Here is a 7860-nt window from a genome sequence, read left to right as displayed (position 1 = left end):
TCTGACTCTTCAGACCAGGCAAAAAGCAGCCATGTTCTTCACCAAAATACTACAAAAACAGTCTCTAGGACACATACTAAAGTTCTTCTCTCCCCTGAAACCTCTTGGACCAGGTCTGCATAATTCAAATCACTCTCTGTAACAAAGTCTTCCGTATTCCTACTAAGATAGCCCATTAAACTCCTTTTAAAGCATTCCACTGCTTTCCAAATCCAAAGTTCCAAAATCTACATTCTTCCAACCAAAAGCATGGTCATGCCTATCACAGCAATACCCCATTCCCAGGTACCAACTACTATCTTAGCTAGGGTTTGACGGCTGTGAGTAGACACCAAAAAAAGGCAACTATTATAAGGACAACATTTAATTGGGACTGGTTTCCAGGTTCAGAGGTTCAGAATATCATCATTAAGGCAGGAACATGACAGCATCCAGGCAGACAAGGTGCTAGAGGAGCTGCGAGATGTTTATCTTCATCTGAATGCTGCTAGCAGAATAATGACTTCCAGGCAGCTAGGATGAGAGTCTTAAAGCCCACTCTCACAATGACAAATCTACACTAACCAGGCCACAACTCCAAATACTGCGACTCCCTGGAACAAGCATATTCAAACCATGACAGTTGCTGTCTGCTGCTTCTTGGCAGGCTGTGAATTCAGGCTTCACCTGCCTGTGGGTCTTTGAGGCCTCACCAGACAAGACCTGCAACACCCTCTAACACAGAGACTTCACATCGAGTGTTTGTTGTTCTGGGTGTTCTCTGTTGGGCAAGTCTGCTTGTTCCAAGAACAAATACTAGTGAGCTGATAAAAGCTCACCAAAGCTATGCTTAGTAGGGTTTGCTTATATTACGTCCACCTTTTTAAAAAAATGAATTGCATCGAACTCAATTCTTCCTGCTTGAGCAGTGAGTAAGATGCTGAGTAAGCAACCTTCTCCACAGTTCTAGTCAGCTCTCTTCAGCTTCCTAACAACTTCGATTATCCAGGGTTTAAAACTGAGAGAGAGAAAAGTTAGGTCCTCTGAATTTTGTTTGTTTCTTTGTTCTTTGTAAATTGCTGGGGTCGGGGGGTTGAAACACAGACATCTTAGATAACTTATTAAATTCCCAAACCAGATGAGCTAGGGAAACTCATGAAAATCCAGCACAAAGGAATGAAACTCACACACCATATAACTAAAGAAAAGCATTGCCTGTGGTAAGACATTTAAAAATACATTTTATTGGGTTGAAGAGACCAGTTCACATGGTGGCTCAGAACCATCTGCTACTCTAGCACCAGGGGGTCCAATGTCCTCTTCTAGCCTCCTCGGCAACAGGCAAGCATGTGGTTACAGATATACATGCAGACAAAATACCTATATATATATTTAATAAAATTATAAAATAACTTTTGTTATATGTTGTGTATGAGTGTATGGGTATTGGTGTATGTGAGTGTGTTTGTGTAAAACTAAGACAAAAACGTGTGAGCATGTCAGAGAACAACCTGAGAGAGCCTCTTTTCTCCATCCTTCTGAGACTGTTTTACAGACCTACTTTCTTAATTATGTTGTAGTAAAATTACTGTTCTCTATATGACCATAGGACAATGAGTGATAATCATGATACAAGCACACCAAATGATTGCCTCTGTGGAAAATAAGACTTGACTATATGAACACATATGAATCTCTTTCTTTCATTCCTACATCCTAGGTTTTGGCGATGCCTTTCTGATTTCCCACATTAATGATTTTAACATTGTCCTCAGTAGCCTTTTTTCTCTCATTACCATAGAAAACCAGTATCCAGTTAGCATTGTCCTCTTGTTTTGTTGATGTGGTGATTTCATCATGGTTAGAGCAGGGTGTGATACTATCTGGAGGTGTGGCCTTGTTGGAGGAAGTTTGTCACTTGGTGGAGGTGGAGCTTTGTGGATATGTATATATACTCACCTTCTGCCCAGGGTGAGACACAGTAGTCTCCTTGCTGCTTTTCAATTAGGAAGAAATGGCAAGCTGATATCTGATTTAGGCCATTCTGGACTGTAGAAAGAGTTCCGGGACAGCCAGGACTACACAGAAAATCCCTATCTAAGAAAGAAAGAATCATCTTTCTTACTCATTTTAGTCACCCTTCAGTGAAGATGGTGCTCACCAGGTAAGTTGTAGATTTGATTTCTGGATATGGAAGGGTCTGGGAGTACATATACTTTCCAATTTTCCACCTGGACTGTTGGGCTGGGGATCAGAGGAAACCTGGCCAAGGCCATGGCTAGAACCTCTTGCAGGCTTCCTTGGCAACTAGGCTGCTCAGAAGCTGGGCTCTTTCATTAGATGACTTGTCTGCCTGCTTGCCTCCCTCCTTCTCAGCAACAAAGCAAGTCCCTCTTGCTTTTGTTTGTGTGTGGGATTTCCCTAGCTGCCTTGACAGCCTTTGGTGGATTGTAACCTGGAATTGTAAACCAGATAAGCCCCTCCTCCTTTAAATTGTGTTTTGCCAGAGTATTTTAAAGGCAGCCACAGCTGGGCAGTGGTGGCATACACCTTTAATCCCAGCACTTGGGAGGCAGAGGCAGGCGGATTTCTGAGTTCCAGGCCAGCCTGGTCTACAGAGTGAGTTCCAGAACAGCCAAAGCTACACAGAGAAACCCTGTCTCGAAAAAAAGCAAAAATAAAAAAATTAAAAACAGCCACAATTATGAAACTAGAACCAACAAATTATGTTTGCTAGTGTGGTACTAGCCTTGGTACAGAAAAATAAGAGTGAGTTATGCTGACTAAATGTTGGAGGTAGCAAACATTTGAGTCCTCTTCAGACACTATGATATAGAAGAACTGTAAAGGGAAAGGAAAAATTTGAAATGGATGCACAAAAGAAAAATGCCAACGGTGCAGTGTGTTGTGTGCTTTTCATAGCAATGGTAAAAAGTGAAGTCTCAAAATGGCCAGGCTTGGCTAATGCTAAGCTTTCAGTTAGCTTTCATTTGTGTGTTTATAAATGCCATTTATAAAACCTAGCATATATGAGATGAAAAAACAATTCAGTCTTTAAAAGCATTGGCTCTTCTTGCATAGGACCCCGTTTGGTTCCAGACACTGTCTCCAGTAACTGCACACAAACGAAGTTAGTTTTCTCCAAGGGAGTCTCACTATGTACAAAAGCACTCTTAAGGGGAGCATCCATACCTAGAAGTAGATGGCCAACACAAAATGAACTCAAAAGTGTTTCTGGAGATTGCACTTGTTGTTTTTGTTAATTTGTTTTGTCCTATTGTGTTTGGCTGGTTTGTTACTAAGCCTTTCTCACATTCTAAGGAGATGGAGGTGAACATTCTGGTTGGTCTTTGCTGTTATGTTTTCACTGTATGCACCAGAAATACATGTAATTGTCATGAATGTCTATATGAACTATTTCATGTGTTATTTTGTGTTCCAAAGTAGAACTAAGTAGCAAAGCCTATGGCTTTTTAAATTTTTCATTCGTTTTGTGAACTCAAAAAAACTTGGGGGTTATTTATATGAGCATACTCTAAGCTGTCTTCAGACACACCAGAAGAGGGCATCAGAACCGATTAAAAATGGTTGTGAACCACCATGTGGTTGCTGGAAATTTAAATCAGGACCTTTGGAAGGACAGTCAGTGCTTTCAACTGCTGAGCAGTTTCTCCAGACCTGAATTTGTATTTAATGTTTAGAGCATGTCCATTTAAAGAGGAGTAGTACATATCTGTGGGTGTTCTTATGATAAACACAAATGACCTTCTAACCTTGGGTACTCTGAACTTTAAAAACTATTAAAATGGTATCTGAGTCTATTACATGTTTTATGAAATCTTAGACTGCTATTTTTTATATAAAACAACATTCCTTAATTGAAAAGTGATGAGATGAAATTTTTATTAAGCAATACATTTCAATGTTGTGTACAGAAATTTAATAAAAATTTTTTTCTTTCCAAGGCACGAGGTTTCAAGATGATTGAGGTGCCTGGGTGGTTGACCAAGAGGCAGAGGTGAAGGCCCCTCCAAATGCAGAAAATACTCCAGGATCAATTGTTAGTCACTCGCACTTTCTTGGGAGCCTCGCAGTCGTTCTTACTTTTTATGAAGAAGTAAATCATATAAATTGTCAACATGGGACGAAGATCAACATCCACCAGAAAGAGTGGAAGGTTTCTGCACCCCGCAGACCAAGTCCGAAAGGAAGCCCGGAAAAGAGAATTGGAAAAGAACAAAAAACAGCGCATGATGGTCCAAGCTGCGGTTTTGAAGATGAAAGACCCAAAACAGATTATCCGGGACATGGAGAAATTGGATGAAATGGAGTTTAACCCACTGCAACAGCCACAGTTGAATGAGAAAGTACTGAAAGACAAGCAAAAAAAGCTGCGGGAAACCTTTGAACAAATTCTACAACTTTATGGAAAAGAAAACCCAGATATTTACAAAGAATTGAGAAAGCTAGAAGTAGACTATATACAGAAGAGAGCTCAGCTGAGCCAGTACTTTGATGCTGTCAAGAAGGCTCAGCATGTGGAACTGGAGAGCATCCCTCTGCCAGACATGCCTTATGCTCCTTCCAACATCTTGATCCAGGACATTCCTCTCCCGGGTACCCAGCCACCCTCCATCCCGAGGAAAACCTCAGCCTATGGGCCTCCAACACAACCAGTTTCTTTCCTTCCTCTCCGGGGAAATGGTGTTCCACGTTTGCCTCCTGGCAGAAAACCGCCTGGCCCTCCCCCCGGCCCACCTCCTCCTCAAGTTCTGCAGATGTATGGCCATAAAGTAGGCTTTGCTCTAGATATTATGCCTCAGAAGCGAGATGAAGAAATGTACAGTCCAGAACTTGCTCAGCGTGGTTATGAGGACACGTCCAGCAACAGAGAAGATGACAACTATCCTGAGTACATGGATCTGGATAAGCATGATGACAATAGTGAGGACAGTGACACTGACAGATCAGACTCAGAAAGTGACCTGGGTAAGTTTGGGCACAGTGATGACAGTGTGCACAACAACACTGAAGAGAAAAAGTCAGGTCTGAGAGTCCGATTTTCTGATATGCCTGGGAAATCAAGTCAGAACAACATGGAGGAGCTGACTCCTCTTCAAGCCATGCTGCTTCGAATGGCAGGTCAGGAAATCCCTGAGGAACGACCAGAAGTGGAGGAATTTTCAGAGGAGGAGGAGGATGACTCTGATGAGTCTGAACTAGAAAAGCATTCGCAAAAGCAGCTTAAAGAAGATTCCCAGTCTGATGGCACATTTGCTGCCTCTTTACAGCAGCGAGCTCCTCCACAGTCTATCCCTAGTTCTCAGGTACATGCACCTCCCATTCCAGAAACACCACCTCTTGGACCACCACCTGCCCCACCTTTGCGTCCTCCTGGACCACCTACAAGACTTCCTCCTGGGCCACCTCCAGGGGTTCCTCCATTCCTGAGAAGACCTGCATTGCCAGGAATCCAAGGTACTTTACCTCGACTTTTACCTCCAGGACCTCCACCAGGACGACCTTCTGGCCCTCCTCCAGGTTCACCACCAGATCTGCCCCCTGGAGCCCTTCCTTCTGCGCCTCCAGGTATCTCTCCTCTTCCTGGCGTGATGCACCCACCCTTAGGGCCTCCTCTTGGACCTACCCCACCTGGCCTTTTCCCTCCAACTCCCTCGCCCAGCCCAGGGGTGTTGAGTGCTCCGTCCAGCCTCATTCAGCGACCAAAGGAAGATGATGCAAGCGCAGCCACCATGGAGCAGATACTCACAGCGACCATCAGTGCCAAGCCCCAGATCAGCAAGCCCAAGTCACAGGTCACACTGTTTGTGCCCACTGCACTTAGGGTGCGCCGTGAGAAGAAGGGGGATACTGTTCTTCCTCTAGAAAGGTCAAAGGCTTACTCTGCTGTGCCTCTTGCCAAAGCAGCCCCAAGATCTGGTCCTTCAGTTCCTGCCCCAGTACAAATTAAGAATGATGTTTATGAAGTGTTTATGAAAGAGATGGAAGGGCTGCTGTGAGAGATTCTCCTGCCAGGACAGGCTTCTGTTCAGAGTACTGGTTCATGGAAAAAGAGGCTCTTGTTAAACTTGTAAATAGGAATTACAATATCATTTCCTAATTCTAAGCAGGATCTGTGGGAAGAATTATACCGTTCTGGGATTAAAGATATTTACCACCACCTAAACTCTTTTGAGTGTTTTATGGAGAAATAAAGTGTTCCATACCAAGAATAAAAATAAAATTCTTTCTAAAATCGATTTCAAAAAATATTATTGAAACTAGTATTTGTTAAAAGTTGGCTGCTGGGAAACCCTGATGGTGCTCAGCAACTCCTACAAAGGCCATCAGCACTACAACAGCAAGTGGCTACTGCAGTACTTGTTGTGGAAGAGCACAGGTCTCTTTCCAAACTATCTTCTCACTATGCATGGATGGGAGATGACATCCTACCCAACACCTCATGCCACACACAAAAGAATGTTCTTTCTCTGATGACTCATCATCCTCTGGATCTCCTTCAGGCCAGTACCAACCCTCACTCCTTATGTCTCCTGTCAGATGTACCCCACAATTCTCCTCACCCTCAACCCCTAATGGAACTCAAGAGCACACATGAGTCCCATTCACAGAACCTATTGAACATCAGTTATCTTGGGCAATGAAAGTGGAAGGTGGCATCCGAATTTATGAATTAGCAGACAGAATGAGAGGAGCAGAAGCACTGAGGCAGCTTCAGGAGGAACAGGAGAGGAAGGTACAAGCCCTCTCAGAGGTGGCATCTGAGCTGAAGGAGTTGAAGCTGCATAAGGCATTCCAGGACTTAGAGAAAGTGATGGAGAAGAGAACCAGAGAAGCCCTGGGCCATCAGGAGAAACTGGAAGCTTAGCATCACCAAAGAGCCAAGATTCTCAACCTCAAGCTTCTAGATAGGCAGAGAAGCAGCAGCCTGTGAAGCAGGCAGAGCAGGAGCAGCTTCAGAAGGAGGAAGGCCAGGTCCTTCTGGGAGTACTGGAAGAGCAGATATTTGAGCTGGAGGCCTTCAGGAAGGGTCAGGGTACAAGAGATCACTGGCTTGTTCTAGCAGAGATGATTGTCCTTAACTTGTTGGATGCAGGCTCCGTGGTGGATGTGGCTGGGAGCACAGAGAATCCTTCTATCCGCTGTGGAACTGTAGATGAAGGTCTTCTTCATGGCTCCCCACAGTGGATCCTGGTGAAACATGACACTTCATGTTTATAAACAAGTTTATTGCCAGGACAGAATATAGATGTTTAAAATCATACCCCATTTCTCTGGGTGGGCCTGAGATTAAATACCATTTGCAGGGAGGAATGTCTGGGAAAGGACGCTGACTCCTTAAGCCCTGTGGTCCTCTAGGAACCTTCTTAGCACTGACAACTCTTTAGGGCCTGAGTAAATGTACGTGATTTTAGTCATGTCTCTTTTCCTAATGTCTTGGTCTGTGAAATTAACAATGATGACTCGTGTAAATGAGGAAGGGCTTGGGACTTTGCTCCTTCGAGACTGATGGCCACAAATCTTTCTTGGGGTCTGAAGTGAATTGACAGGGACCTGGTGCCAGGAGCCCATGAAGTTCCTCCAGTTCCTTCAAGGTCTCTGTGGCTTAAAGCCTTTAGCTGGATTTTAGCAGACTTCTTCACAAGGTCCATCACCCCTGAATGTAAGTATTGAGAAACCCAAATGTAAATGATCAGGATAAAAGGGAAATCCTTCCTACAGGGCAGAGAGGAGATGGACTTAATCCATAAGAGACTTGAGACTCCAGTGACTGGATAGGGGGCACCCTAGTGGAGTGCACTGTAAGAACAATTGGGCTTACCAAGACACACAATGCTGTTTTCATTGGCTCCGTCCTGC

The 7860-nt window shown here is 43.9% G+C and overlaps 1 pseudogene; it reads left to right on the top strand.

Moving 5' to 3' along the window:
• Window positions 1–4118: 4118 nt before the first annotated feature.
• Window positions 4119–5999, top strand: LOC114633251 (annotated as a pseudogene).
• Window positions 6000–7860: the final 1861 nt, after the last annotated feature.

The sequence above is a fragment of the Grammomys surdaster genome, unplaced genomic scaffold (genome assembly GCF_004785775.1).
Source record: "Grammomys surdaster isolate TR1022 unplaced genomic scaffold, NIH_TR_1.0 571, whole genome shotgun sequence".
NCBI lineage: Eukaryota > Metazoa > Chordata > Mammalia > Rodentia > Muridae > Grammomys > Grammomys surdaster.
Note: the sequence above shows the minus strand (reverse complement) of the source record. Positions and strands in the feature narration are given on the sequence as shown.